Source organism: Macaca thibetana, chromosome X (genome assembly GCF_024542745.1).
Source record: "Macaca thibetana thibetana isolate TM-01 chromosome X, ASM2454274v1, whole genome shotgun sequence".
NCBI classification, from domain to species: domain Eukaryota; kingdom Metazoa; phylum Chordata; class Mammalia; order Primates; family Cercopithecidae; genus Macaca; species Macaca thibetana.
The window spans coordinates 11,082,378-11,098,582 of record NC_065598.1 but is presented as its reverse complement, the minus strand read 5'-3'; the positions used below and the strand labels follow the sequence as shown (position 1 = coordinate 11,098,582).

At 37.8% G+C, this 16,205-nt stretch overlaps 1 protein-coding gene across 2 annotated transcripts in view; it reads left to right on the top strand.

Annotated features, from left to right (window-relative positions):
* ARHGAP6 (Rho GTPase activating protein 6) overlaps positions 1 to 16,205 on the top strand; it is a 550,354-nt gene that overhangs the window by 85,648 nt on the left and 448,501 nt on the right. The window lies entirely within an intron of this gene.

Genomic DNA, 16,205 nt, shown 5'->3' with positions numbered 1-16,205 from the left:
TGAATAATTTATTGTATGGATAGATCACATTTTGTTTATTCATTTATCAGGTGATCGATAGTTGGGTTGTTTCTACCTTTGTGAATAATGCTGCTATGAACATTTATGTATAAGTTTTTGGGTAGGCAGATGTTTTCAGTTATCTTGGGTATATATCTAGGAATGGAATTGCTGGATCATGCAGTAATATTATGTTTCTAAGCTTTGGAGGAATTGGCAAACCATTTTGCAAAGCTGCCACACCCTCCTAAACTGACAGCAATCATGGGAGGTGATGATTATCGACATTTGTAGACCAGAAAGTGGTGGCCCAGAGAGCTTAAAAAAGTTGCCAAAGTCAATAATATAAACCTATATTACTTTTCAAAATGTTGGATCACCCCTGAAATGAAGCCCTCTCAGATTTCTTTAAGAATGTCCAGTGACAGAGATGGAAGCCAGGAGCTTGGGACCTGAGTAATGGATGTGTCTGCCTCAAACTCTGAACATCTCAAGGGCAATTCCATAAATGGCAAACATATCTGTAAAAAGCATATTTCTCTTTTTAACAGAAAATGTTAATTCTTATTAAAATGAACACATATCACTGTGTTCAGGGAGAAAGCAGAGGGGTTAAATATATAGAAAACGTCATGCCACTGAAACCATCATACTCTAAGAATTTATTCTATTGTAAAGTTAACTCTTCTCCCTTTGCTTTCTTTATGTGAAGGTGAAGAATCCTATGGCCTATAGATTTTTGCAGTGTTCTCCATCTTGCAGCACATTAAGGAGTTAATTCCTTTCAGGAAATCCATTTCTGCTGAAAGGCTCACTTTTCCAGACCCTGAACAGCATATGTGACCTGCAGTGGTTATTCCTAGCAAACTTCTTCCCAGGGCTGACCCAATGGGAGCAGCATAGCTCAGTCTTTTCGTGAAGAGAGAAAAACATCTCAGATTCTTTTCCTGTTTTAAATTATTGGGAACTGATGGCTCAGAACTATACCAGTTACCCTTATAACTAACTGCATGATCATCTTCCATCCTTCTATACCAGTCTCGCTAGTCTTTCTTGCTGGCTGTAGTTCTTGGAACTCTTTAATCAGTCTTGACTTAGGGTCTTCTTTCAGATTGCTCTCTATGTCTGTGATTATCTCCCAAATTCTTATATAGAAAGAATCTTTTTCTTCCTTGGCATGCAATGTATTCCTCATATGTATTACCAAACACATTGCTTTAAAATTTATATAGATACCTAAAAATAGTAACAGCCATCTATGACAAACTCACAGCTGACTTCATACTAAATGGGCAAAAGTTGAAAGCATTCCTCTTGAAAACCAGCACAAGACAAGGATGCCCTCTCTCACCACTCCTATTCAACATAGTATTGCAAGTCCTAGCCAGAGCAATCAGTCAAGAGAAAGAAATAAAGGGGATCCAAATATAGAGAGAGGAAGTCCAACTATCCCTGTTTGTAGACAGCATGATCCTATATCTGGAAAACCCCATAGTCCCAGCCCCAAAGCTCCTTACTCTGATAAACAATGTCAGCAAAGTCTCAGGATACAAAATCAACACATAAAAATCACTAGCATTCCTATACACCAACAACAGTCAAGTCAAGAACCAAGTCAGTAACGAACTCCCATTCACAATTGCCACAAAAAGAATAAAATACATAGGAATACAGTGAACTAGGGAGGTGAAAGATCTCTGCAAGAAGAACTGTAAACCATTGATCCAATAAATCAGAGATGATACAAACAAATGTAAAAACATTCTATGCTCATGAGTAAGAAGAATCAATATCGTGAAAATGGCCATACTACCCAAGCAATTTATAGAGTCAGTGCTATTCCTATCAAACTACCAATGACATTCTTCACAGACCAGAAAAAAACTGTTTTAACATTCATATGGAGCCAAAAAAAAAAAAGCCTGAATAGCCAAGAAAATCCTAAGCAAAAAGAACAAAACTGGAGGCATCACATTAACCAACTTCAAACTATACTATGGGGCTATAGTAACTAAAACAGCATGGTACTGGTACAAAAACAGACACATAGACCAATGGGACAGAATAGAAAGCCCAGAAGTAAGACTGCACACCTACAACCATCTGATCTTTGACAAACCTGACAAAAACAAGCAATGGGGAAAGGACTCCCTATTCAATAAATGGTGGTGGGATAACTGGCTAGCCATATGCAGAAGATTGAAACTGTACCCCTTCCTATCACCATATACAAAAATCAACTCAAGATGAATGGAAGACATAGATGTAAAACTTAAAACTGTAAAAGTCCTGGAAGACAACCTAGGCAATACCATTCTGGACGTAGGAATGGGCAAATATTTCATGACAAAGACACCTAAAGCAATCACAACAAAAGCAAAAATTGACAAATGGGATCTAATTAAACTAAAGAGCTTCTGCACAGCAAAAGAAGCTATCAACAGAGTAAACAGACAACCTGCAGAATGGGTGACATGGTTTGGATCTGTGACCCTGCCCAAATCTCATGTTGAGTTTTAATCCCCAGTGTTGGATGTGGCGCCTGCTGGGAGGTGATTGGATCATGGGGGCAGTTTCTCATGGTTTACCATTACCTCCCTTGGAGCTGTCATCATAATAGTGAGTTCTCACACAATCTGGATGTATAAAAGTGTGTAGTATCTTCTTCCCACTTCCTCTTGCTCTGGACATATAGGCTCTGACAATATAGGCAGAAGGCTTTCCCCTTCATCTTCTGCCATGATTATAGGTTCCCTGAGGCCTCCTCAGCCATGCTTCCTGTACAGTCTGTGGAAGTGTGAGCCAATTAAGCCTGTTTTCTTCATAAATTACCCAGTCTCAGGTATTTCTTTATAGAAATATGGGAATGGACTAATACAATGGGAAAAAATATTTGCAAACTATACATTTGACAAAGGTCTAATATCCAACATCTATAAGGAACTTAAATTTCCAAGAAAAAGAACAAAACACCATTAAAAAGTGGACAAAGGACATGAACAGAAACCTTTCAAAAGAAGACATACATGTGGTCAACAAGCATATGAAGAAAAAGCTCAACATCATTGATCTTTAGAGAAATGCAAATCAAAACCACAATTAGATACTATCTCACACCAGTTAGAATGGCTATTACTAAAACGTCAAAAAATAACAAGCACTGTCGAGGTTGTAGAGAAAAAGAAACACTTATACGCTGCTGGTGGGAATGTACATTAGTTCAACCACTGCAGAAAACATGGCACTTCCTCAAAGACATAAAAACAGAACTACCATTTGATTTAGCAATCCCAGTACTGGATGTATACCCAAAGGAATATAAATCGTTTTATTATAAAGACACATACAAGCATAAGTTCATTGCAGCACTATGCACAATAGCAAAGACGTGGAATCAACCTAAATGACCATAAATTATAGACTGGATAAAGAAAATGTGATACATATACACCATGGAATACTATGTGGCCATAAAAGAGAAGGAGATCTTTGCAGGAACATGGATGGAGCTGGAGGCCATTATCCTTAGCAAACTAATGCAGGAGCAGAAAACCAAATACCATGTGTTCTCACTTACAAATGGAAGCTAAATGATGAGAACACATGGACACATAGAGGGGAACAACAGGCACTGGAGCCTTTCTGAGGGTGGAGGGTGGAGCATGGAGGGTGGGGCTTGTTGTACAACAAGCCTCCATAACACTAATTTCCCTATGTAATGAACTTGCACATGTATCCTTAACTTAAAAATTAAAAAAGAAAATGTTTGTTGAGTTTTATGCTGTTACACATCTGCAGTTATTATAGTCATAACACTTTAGAGCTGCACAGACTCAAACGATCAGCACTGCCAAATAGTTTTGACAGCAAAATTATCTGAATAGATAAGAGACTCAGGTGGTATTTTGCTCAATAAATGGGTTGTTTATATTCTTTGAAATAGTATGGCAATTCATAATACTCCAACACATGACTGCCTGTGGGCAGACCCTCCTGTTCAAGGTACTGTGTGGGGTATCACAGAATGCTGTCCAGGAAGATATCATTGGGGCCTTCTACTCTTGAAGGGGTTGATAAACACTTGAGAGCATGAGGATAAATACCAAAGGGATTAGGTGTGCTTTGGGCTCTGAAGCTGGCCACATCAGAAAAATATCACTTACTTGGCAAATTGGATCTGAGTAATCAAAGAGAATAATTCAGTATCTCTCCCCCATAGACTTTTAGTGGCTGATGTTAGTTTTCATCTGATGATAATTATTGATCACAGTAATCCTCACAACTAATAGTTTTTTCACTTCTGTAACTGTCTTATATAGATCTGGTACATTTCTTGTTAATTTTATTCTTTAGTAGTTTACAGATTTATTTTTTGTTTGTTTCTTGGTTGTGTTTGCTTATCTGGGTGAAATATATTTTTCCTCTATGTTCTCAATTTGGTTATTTATGACTCATAGGAAATCGATTAACTTGTAAGTTGGTCTTGTATCTAGTGACATTATTGCTTTCATATTAGTTCCAATAAACTTTAAATTGACAAGTTGGATTTGTAGACAGAAAGTCATTTATTTGTTAATAATAACACTTTGGCATAGTCCTTTTCCATATTTAAGGCTCTTAAAAAATCTTCTTTTCGCCGGGCGCGGTGGCTCAAGCCTGTAATCCCAGCACTTTGGGAGGCCGAGACGGGCGGATCACAAGGTCAGGAGATCGAGACCATCCTGTCGAACCCGGTGAAACCCCGTCTCTACTAAAAAATACAAAAAACTAGCCGGGCGAGGTGGCGGGCGCCTGTAGTCCCAGCTACTCGGGAGGCTGAGGCAGGAGAATGGCGTGAACCCAGGAGGCGGAGCTTGCAGTGAGCTGAGATCCGGCCACTGCACTCCAGCCTGGGTGACAGAGCGAGACCCCATCTCAAAAAAAAAAAAAAAAAAAAAAAAAAAAAAAAAAATCTTCTTTTCTTACATATTGCTGAAGACTTCTGGTACAATATCAAATTTAGGCATCTTTGCCTTGCTCCTGAGTTTAATGAGACCACTTTTTAACTTAAGCAAGATAAATCAGTTTCTTTCCATCTTGACTTATTGATAGTTATATTTTTATTTCAACCTGGAAAGCCTGTGAAATTTTGTAAAATATATCTTAGCATTACTTGAGATGATCATGTTTTTTTCCTCCATATTTAATATAAATACATAGAGAATTCCATTAATAGTTTTCCTAAAGTTGAACCTTCTTGAATTCCTGGGATAAAGCCTGGTTGATCATGATTTATTGTTGTGGAGTTCTTTATTTGCTTAGCTTTGTAATCATTCTCCATTAAGAAATACTTATTGGCTAAGTAAACCAAAATATCTAATGAACCATGAAGTTTGAAATTATAGCAAGGAATACAAATAGACTAGTTGGCTATGCTGTTCCCTTTTAAAAATAATTTCATTCCATGCTGACATGAGCAATAGGATTTGATCGTAACAGAGAGATGACTTCTTGGCTGTGTGGGCCATATTTTTCCTGATAAAATATCTAGTGTGTAATACCGAACAGCCCTTATGGCTTATTTTGTGTGTTTAAACAATCTAGTCCAGTTCTCCTAAGTGACAACAAGCATCACTTATTGTCAAAACTCTTTTCTGAGCCTGCAGAAATTACTACAACTGTGGGATGTACTTGATTTCAATGTACTACATTAATATTTGCCCAGTAATTTCTAGTTGCAGAGGCTATAGCTTGTTCTTCCACCAATCATCCTGGAGAGCAGTTAGTAAGGTGTAGCAGTTGAGAGTGTGAACTAGCTGGTTTCACTTCACAGCTCTGCCATTAACTGGCTGTGAAAACCTTAAATTCCTCAGTTTTATTATTTTAAAAATGGGATTATTTAAGGTACCTTTGAGCTATTGTGAATATTTAATGAGTAAATATAAAGACTTAAAATGTACTCGGTGCATAGTAAGTGTTACATATGTGCTAGCTATGATTTATTTTTTGTTTCAATGTAATTTTTTCCTTTTTTTAATTTAAAATTTTTCTAGCTTTATTGAGGTATAATTCACAAATATTGCATATGTATATATATTGTATAAAATGTGATGTTTTGACACATGTATACACTCTGAAATGATTATTACAATCAAACTAATTATCATGTCTATTACTTCACAGTTATATTTAATATTAATATTTAAGATTATTCTCTTAGCAATTTTCAAGTATACAATACATTATTAACTACAAGCTATGACTTTAAATAATCAAATTAGAATGATCAATTTGCCAGGAGTTTTTGTTACAGATAATGAGAGTCCTATGATCACACATGAAAAATTTGCTTTTTTTTCCTTATATGTAACCCATGGAAACATACCCCTTGTGGAATTTGACTAGTCCTTTACTCATTCAAGGAATTTCTGAAAATAGGCAGATTTGACTAATGTTTTTCCAATTAAAAAAAAGGGCTGGCTGTTTTTCTCACAATATTTTACATTTTGAAAAATTCAAATAGATGAAATTGAAGCTGATTATCAGAATCTGTCTACTGATACAAGGGCAAATCATTAAACATTGGCCAACCATAGTAAATAGCAATGGAAGGGTGTTTTACACCTCTCATTGCTCTAGAGGAGGCTCTTCTATCACCTCTGTGTTGACCAGTTCACAGTTAGCAAAAGTATCTTGTAGGGGGACTCCAAAGACAGCGAGATTGTGTGCAGCTTCTGCTCCCAGAGTCCCTGGGTCAAATCTGAGCTTTGCTACTGGTCATCAGCCAGTTGACCTTGGGTGTGTTTCTAGTGCTCCAGTTTCCTCGTTTGTAAAATGGTGATAATAATAATAATTATCTCGCAGGACTGTGGGGAGAATTACAAGAGAAAACACCTGTGTAGGACCAACATAGGACCCTGCACATACGAAGTGCTCAGTAAGTAATGTGTCATTTAGTACAAAGCATTTGTTATTTGGAAGTTTATTTTTGTTGTTCTAAGGTGTAAGTCATCATATCTCCGGCTAGGCAGTATGCCATACATGAAAGTTTGGGAGAGTGGGGTTCATTTAAAAAAAAAATTCAGTGTTTTTAGTGTAGTCACCGATATGTGCAACCATCACCACAGTCAATTTTAGAACATTCTGATGACCCCCAAAAGGAATCTCATACCCAATAACTCTCATTTCCCTTTTTCCCTGTCCACCTAGCTGGCCCTAAGCAACCACTAATCTACTTTCTGTCTCTATAGATGTGCCTATTCTGGACGTTTCACACAAATTAAATTGTACTATGTTTAGTCTTTTGTGACTGGCTTCTTTCATGTAGCTTAAAGTTTTCAAGGTTTATCCATGTTGTAGCAAGTACCAGTACTTCATTTCTTTGCATGGCAGGGTATGGATAGACCACACTTTGTTTATCCATGTATTAATTGATGGACATTTGAGTTGTTTCTACCTTTTGGCTATAGGGAATAATGCTGCAGTGAACACTCATGTACACATTTTTGTATGGATGTATGTTTTTATTTTTCTTAAGTATATGTCTAAAAGTGGAATCGTTAGGTTATATTCCATTTGAGGAACTATCAGATTGTTTTCCAAAGCTGCTGCACCATTTTACATCCCCACCAGCAGTGTATGTTTGAAGGTTCCAATTTCTCCACACTTTCACCAATACTTCTTATTATGCTTTTGTTTATAGCCATCCTAGTAGCTATGAAGTGATATTTCATTGTGATTTTAATTTGCATATCCCTGATAACTAGTGATGTAGACCATCTTTTTATGTGTTTACTGGCCATTTGTACATCTTCTTTGGGAAAATATCTATTCAAATCTATTGCCCATTTTTTAATTGGGTTGTATTTTCAATTATTAAGTTGTAACACTGGTAATTTTTATTGAGCTATTAATCGCTGTTCACACTTGACCTTGCACACAAATCCCTGGGGACTTGGTTAAAATGCAGACTCTGCTTCACTTAGGTCCCTTTTCAAGATGCTTCATGATTGGCTTTTTATGTATTACTCAGAAAAGCCATTTGAAGAGAGAAACACAAAACCTACATTTTATTTATTCTTTCCTATATTCACTTCCACAAATGGAAGTATTAGAGAAATGTAAAATATAATATATTCTATTTTAAAGAGAGCTAACATTATATTAGTGTCTGAAAATAAAGATATAGTTAGAATAATTTAACTTTTTTCTTGAATACTTGTATTATAATTTAAAGCATTTAGAAGCAGTATTTGCCAAGTGACTAGATTTACTTTCCTTTTTAAAAATAGTTTTGTCTACAGATGTAGCTGTAAGTTGGGACTTTCTAGTACTTATTTATTATCTTTTGCCTTTAAAAAACAGTTTGAGGCACAGTCTCCTTCTAATGAAAGATTATTCATCATCCTCTTTGGTCATGCTTCGTTGGGAGGCACTTGCATTGATGTAGGACAGGAAGAAAGGGGAGTGACCCTGGCTGAACCAGCCAGATTTGTAGAATTAGTGACCAACACGTGTCTCATAGATTTATGTGCCTACAGTCTTGGCAGCATCCCAATATAAAGGTATATTATTTCCAGGGACTTAATTCCCCTCACAATGTGAAGGAGCAATGAAAAGCACAAATTTGGAAAAGAAACTGCAAATGAAAAAATCAATGTAATGAAATCAATTGTGAACACTAGAGTTTGTTCAAATTAGTTTTTTGTTTGTTTAGTTTTGGTAGCTATCCTTATAGATACCTCACCTACCCTATAGGACATATGATTTCACTTTCAAGGGGATTTTCTGGCCTTTAATGAGTCATAGCAGTAGTTAAGACTGGTTGCAGGGGCTGGTGGTATAATTTGGAGGCGCTTCCTGTTCTGTTGTGACATTAAAATGGAAAATATGAGCCCAGAAAATGATTTCTCTAGGGATGCACATACATGGTTATAGCTCATTATGGACCTGTCAACATCTTCTCCTCTGCCCTTCCTTGGGGGAGATTTTGTCTCCTGACGCAGTTTTGAATGAGAGTTTAACAAGTACTGAGTCTCGTACCTTTTACAGTAAAATATTTGCCCAGATGAAGTCATCTCCTTCGGAATTTGAAATTTCCCTCTAAAAATATGGCTAAACCCAAAAGCTATAAAGAATCATAATAATTCATTTAGAGATACCTTTTTGGCAACTGGAACCACTGGAAATTTTCTGGAGTATAGATTTTGGTAAGTTAGGCAGGCTAAAGAGCTCTGCCTCCAGATAAGTGGCCCTTAGGGAATTTTCCATATCTGAAGGTAAGAAGGACTATGGGAAATCGGTTTATTGATAGAGTTAGTTAATCAAGATGTTATTTCTGGCACGTTTTAATAATTAACATTTATTATACACACATTGATAAAGTTAGAAAATATCTACTCTGAAATAATGGGACTGTAATTTTTAAAATTTAACTTAAATAATAAAGTTATAATTTGTAACATTATACTACAGTAATACTATAGTATCACCATGCAGATAACACTATGAGGCTGATTTGTTATCTTCTCTTTACTTCTTAGCTCAGAAGGCAAGTAGAGATGTTTCATAATCTGTCGTTAAAATCATTTTCTTTTCCTCACTGGGCCCATGATTGTCCAAATGTTTCTCTAAAGAAAGTCCCCTTGAATAAAAGTGGCTTTTTAAAATTATTATTATTATACTTTAAGTTCTAGGGTACATGTACACAACGTACAGGTTTGTTACATATGTATGCATGTGCCATGTTGGTTTGCTGTACCCATTAATTTGTCGTTTGCATTAGGTATTTTTCCTAATGCTATCCCTCCCCCTTCCCCCCACCCCACGACAGGCCCTGGTTTGTGATGTTTCCTGCCCTGTGTCCAAGTGTTCTTATTGTTCAATTCCCATCTATGAGTGAGAACATGCATTGTTTGGTTTTCTGCCCTTGTGACAGTTTGCTCAGAATTATGGTTTCCAGCTTCATCCATGTCCCTACAAAGGACATGAACTCGTCCTTTTTTATGGCTGCATAGTGTTCCATGGTGTATATGTGCCACAGTTTCTCAATCCAGTCTATCATTGATGGACATTTGGGTTGGTTCCAAGTCTTTCCTATTGTGAATAGTGCTGCAATAAACATACGTGTGCATATGTCTTTATAGCAGCATGATTTATAATCCTTTGGGTATATACCCAGTAATGGGATCACCGGATTAAATACTATTTCTAGTTCTAGATCCTTGAGGACTTGCCACACTGTCTTCCACAATGGTTGAACTGGTTTATACTCCCACCAACAGTGTAAAAGTGTTCCTATTTCTCTATATCCTCTCCAGCACCTGTTGTTTCCTGACTTTTTAATGATTGCCATTCTAACTGGTGTGAGATGGTATCTCATTGTGGTTTTGATTTGCATTTCCCTGATGGCGAGTGATGATGAGCATTTTTTCATGTGTCTGTTGGCTGAATAAAAGTCTTCTTTTGAAAAGTGTCTGTTCATATCCTTTGCCCAAAAAGTGGCTTTTTTTTTTTAACATGACAGCAAAAGAGATCCTCCATGTGCAGAGTGGAAGTGATAACCCTTCATTGGTGAGATAATATCCCATTATTTAGATGGGGGAATCTTCACATTGTTATACATGGAACTTAGAGTATAGAGGGTGGGGGATGCCTATGCCTGGCTGCAGGGGCCCTGGGACCTCATCTCTTCTGAATGCAGCAGTGCTGCCTTTACATCTTTTCCACTCTAGACCTCCATTTTAAGCCACTGCATAAAGAGTATAAAAATACCTTCTTTTCTTTCCTTTCTTCCCCCTTCCTTCCTTTTCTTCCTTCCTTTTTTCCTTCAAAATTTAAGTAGTACACTCATGCATACTGGAGAGTATGCTAGGTATGAGGATAGAAGTGGTCCCTCAAAACGATGACTATGATGTGGCCCCTGAGACAGTCATAGGCTGGGGACCAGAAAGGAGGCAATATAGGTATAGGCAGAAAGATTATGAGTTTCATTTTGGCTGTGTTGAGTTTTAAGAACTGGGAGCATGTGTCCAGCTACTGGTACAGTGCCTAACACATAGTAGCCTGAGACACTGAAGGGAAGCCACCATCAGTGCTCTTCTTTGGTCATTAGACCTTGGGTAATCCTCCTCCCCCCCGCCCACCACCACCACCATTCTGGGCCTCTAGTTGCTCTTCTGAAAAAAGATGTCATTGGATTAGATGACCTAGAAGTTTCTTCCTTCACAAGAAGCTGTTGGTACCCTCTATATATTTCCTAGACATACACCCGATGGCAAGTACCTGGTTAAAACACCTGCAGCTCTCTTTCTAGTACTCTCTTTCTGGTCATGGGAACATACTCTGCCATGACAGGACAGGTTTCAGAAGTGACCGAGAGTTAATGATCCTAGGGGCAGCCCTCAACTGGTGATGGATGAGGAGTTAGTGGGTTATTCTAGGTTAACTCTTTCAGGGTAACTCTGAAGCATATCCACTCTGTCTCGCAGTCTCCCTGCAGGGCTGAGTCCCAGTTTCCCTCGATGATAACTGTATTGTTAACTCATGTTTTATTGACTTCTTTCCCTTTCCTACCTCACTTCCTCTCACTCCCCTACCACTGTTTCCTGGTGTTACCTCCTGTGGTCAGCAGAATAAATACCCTGAGAGATGTTCACATCCTAATCCTGGGACTTGTGAATCTGCTCTCTTAGATGGCCAAAGAGACTTTGCAGATGCAGATTAAATTAAGGATCCTGAGATGGGGAGATTGCCCTAGGTTATTTGGGTGTGCCCACTGTAATCACAAGGGCTCTCATAGGTGAAGGAGGGAGGCAAGGGAGTCAGATTCAGAGAAGGAAGTGTGATGACAACCATAGAGTTAGAGAGAAATTGGAAGATGGTACACTGCTGGCTTTGAAGAAGGAGGAAGGTGCCACAAGCCCAGAATTGCAGGTGGCTTCTAGAAGCTGGACAATGACAAAAAAAGGAGGGCGGAGGGATCCTCCCCAAGAGTCTCCAGAAGGAATGCACTCTGCCAACATCTTGGTTTGAGCCCAGTGAGATCCATTTTGGACTTCTGACCTCCAGAACTGAAAGAAAATAGATGTTTGTTCATTTAAACCACTAAATTTGCAGTAATTTGTTACAGCAGTGACACGAAATTAATACCCCTCCTAAATAAACGATTTGTTCAGGAATTGTTGCTTCAGCATCTGCTTCTGGGAGAACCCAAATTAAGACACTTCCCAATCTGATATTGTATGCTTATTTTTACCTTAGTTAAAATATCAGTGTTTTTCAGTTGTTCAATAACAATTAGTTATTGTGCCCTTTTATATGCTTGATGTTTCTGTAATGCAAGTCACAAAGATGAAATTAACTCAGGCCTTCCCTGCATGGAGCTTACATTCTAACAGTGGAAATAGAAAATGCCACAAAAATGTAGCATGTGTCTTGTACTATTGAGCACTTTTTTCTTTACTAGTCAAATAACTGTAAGTATTTATAATGCATCTAATGTGAACCTTGAGCAAAGCATCAAGTATATAAATATATGCCATACACAATGGTGTATAAAATAATATAATCACTGCCAACAAGAAAACACATTCTCAAATCTAATTTTTAATAAAGTGACAATAAAAGAGGCCAATCTTATTTTGTCAGTAGAAGAAAAGGAAGAAGGACAAGGAGTTCTCAGTGTAAACAATGTAGGGATCCCATTTTAGGGAAACTGAAACACTGATTTCACCTTCTAGATTCCCATAAAAAGCATGGAAAGTTTATTTTGTTCCCAAGGAAATTCACTGTTGTTTAGCTTCTGAACGATCAGCACATTAAACAACGATAATTTACTGCAGCATTTTAGCTGTGAAATATACGGAAAGAAAGTTGAAGTCAGATTCGCAAGATATGAGTTCGAATCCTGGATCTGTCACTTCACAAAATCATGAGCTCTCAGGCAGTAATTTAACTGTTCTGAACTGCATCTGTTAAATAACAACAGTTATGGGTGGAGGTCAGCACACGCTAATGTCCCAAGGTCTTTCTCTGTTTTATATGGTTGGGCATGTAGTAGAGTAAGCTTTTTTAACACTTTAACCTGAAATTCTGGAATCCTTGTTGCTTTCATTTCTGCTTTCAAAATGGCCAAATTCTCTCCCATCTCTCCCCCACCCACTTTCCTTTTAATCCCTTGTCAGACACAGTCAAGAGTAGCCAACATATGCTAACATTTTAATTCTAAAGGTGCTGGCTTTGAAGGCATGTGGTCACCCTTCCAGGTTATCACAGGTAAAAGTTGTAGCAAGTTTTTTTTTTTTTTTTTTTTTTTTTTTTTTTTTTTTTTTTTTGCTGTCACCTGTCTTTCTAACCTCTGGTATCTAGTTCCTCTTTGTCTGTACCTGAGGACTAAGCCAGTTCTAAATTCATTATTAGGTCTTGGTTATGTCAGTACCTCACTTTAAGGTTCAAATATCTCAAGTAGGGTAGTCCTGTTGCTGCATCAAAAATCTAATTGCTGGAAAAAACAAACTGAACATTTTTGCTACTTTACACAAATTTAGTTTTTGTTTGCGTTGGAATTAGGCATTTTGAGGGCAGGCTTCCACGTGGGCATTCAAGGCTTCTTCTGTCTTGCGGCACCCCCATGTTCAATCTGTGTGCTCCATGGAATGGCATGAGAAAATGGCAGATCCCATGAGCCTGACATCACTCCTGCCTTTGACCAGAACTCTGGTCATTCCATTGACCATTACTTGATCACGTGGCTCCATCCTAGCTACAAGAGAGGTGAGGAAATGTGAACACTGGCTTAGCACAATCCCTTAGTCATCAGCAAGCCATCTCCGTCCTCTTGTGCTTACTTCAAAATGTTGCTATGTGGGTGAAAAATGCAAAATTGATCTGAGAGTTCCTTTTAGAGTAAAACATATGGTACAGATGAGAGGATGAGAGGGATTGTTTTTTTCAAAGAAACCTCATTACCCATTATGATTTGGTTATCCTGATAGTGCAAATAGTTCAGCACCTAATAGGTTAATCAATTTAATGGACTTGAGCCCTAATCAACAGGTGTTAACATTGGTTTTTGGGAAAATGCCTGTTTCCTTGCTGGCTGTTGACAGCAGGTCTATCTCAGCTTTGAGAGGCTGTCAGCATTTCTTGTCTCATGGTACCTCAGTCTTGAAAGCCAGCAGTGGTATGTCAGATTCTTGTTATGCTTCCAATCTCTTTGATTTCTTCCTTTTTAATTTTTTATTTTTGAGACAGGGCCTCTGTCTCCTAGGCTGGAGTACAGTGATGCAATCATGGCTCACTGCAGCCTCAACCTCAGAGGCTCAAGTGATCCTCCCATCTAAGCCTCCAGAGTAGCTGGGACCACAGGCACGCAGCACTATACTCAGCTAATTATTATTATTATTATTATTTTTTTTTAATATACAAGGTCTCCCTAAGTTTCCCAAGCTGGTCTTAAGCTCTGGGGTCAAACTATCCTCCTGTGTTGGCCTTCTAAAATGCTGAGGTTACAAGTTTACACCTGAAAAGCCACCATGCCCAGCCTTTGACTTCTTCCTTTTAAAGGGCTAATGTGATTAGAGCAGGCCCACCCAGATAATCTCCACATGTGAGGGTAAGTGATTTGGGACCTTAGTTACATTTTCAAAATCCCTTCGTAGCAGTACCTAGATTAGTATTTAATTTAGTAACCATGGGATGGGAATCTTTGGAGGCTATCCTTAGAATTCTACCTACTATAGTTAAGTGAGTTGCCTGAATTCATATAACTAGAGAGCAGTGAGTGAAGCAAGGATTTAAACCCCAGCTATCTGGCATCAGAGTCTGTGCCTTTTCTACCTATCAGGTGACCCCTTTATGAAAATCAGTGGTGGACAATCCCAAAAGAATTTTCTAGAAGGAAAGCCCAACCCTAATTCTTAACCTAGAGGAATGTCTTAGTTCATTTGTGCTGCTATAGCAAAATACCACAGACTGAGTAATTTATAAAGAACAGAATTTTATTTCTCACTGTTCTAGAGGCTGGGAAGTCCAAGATCAAGACCCAGCCGTGTAATTTTCTGGTGAGGGCTGCTGTCTGCATAAAAATGATGCTGTCTGCATCCTCCAGAGGGGAAGAATGCTATGTCCTCACATGGAGGAAGGGACAGGAGGGCAAAAGGGGGCCTAAGCTGGTTACCTCTGGCCCTTTTACAAGGCACAAATACACTTAATTAGAGCTGAGCCCTCATGATTTAACCATTTCTCCAAAAGGCCCCTACCTCCCAATACCACCACAATAGGGATTAACTTTCATCATAATTTTTGGAGGGGACAAAAATATTCAAATGTTAGTAAGATATATAACTCAAATAATAGTTACATTTAAAATTGTAGATTTAGTGTTTAAAAATTAGGCACCAAAGTAATACTGGATCTTTTAAAATGCCACCACCAAAGAGATAGTATGATGGTGGGCTATGTAGACAGATCTGGATAAAGTCTAAGGACCACCACTTACTTGCCCTGATTCCCCATGCTTCAGCTTCTGTACCATAAGTGGGGGATAATAATAATGGTATCTTCTGGTTGTGTTGAGAGATTGAAATTGTAACACTTATCATAGTTCTTAGGACACTGTAAGCACTCAATAATTTCTAACCACCACCATTACTATCATTATCATCATCATCATCATCTTATTATTGTTATCACCAACCTTCAGCCTAGATGGTTGATACCTATTAAACATATTATCAAATATTTATAATTTCGTATCAATAGCATATAAAATAAATCATGTTCATTCTTCAAATGAACAGAAAAACTATCATCCCATGATCTCATTTTTAACTTGCATTTGCTTCTGAAATCTCAGCTGTAGATTAGTAAGTGTAATACTTAGTACTTTTTTGATCTGATGTTTTCTCTGCCTTTCCTGTAATTTAGAGTTTGTAAACTTGATTCTAATTCTGTCGATGACTTAAATAGATATAAATTTAATGTCATAGCTCATGAGACTTAGTGTCACTTTCAAAACCATCCTCTCAACCTGCCCTTCTCCTTATGCCTCTTGATCCAAGACCCATTATTCTAAGGTTTCTAACATGTTTCTTTTCACTTATGCTCCTGACTTGAGCTTGCTGTAAACAAGAAATTTATTTTTAGATCTTTTTGCTCTGCATTTTACTCAGAGCCTTTCTCTTTTTGCATTTTCACAACATTCCTAGGCTTCTGCTCAGCCAACA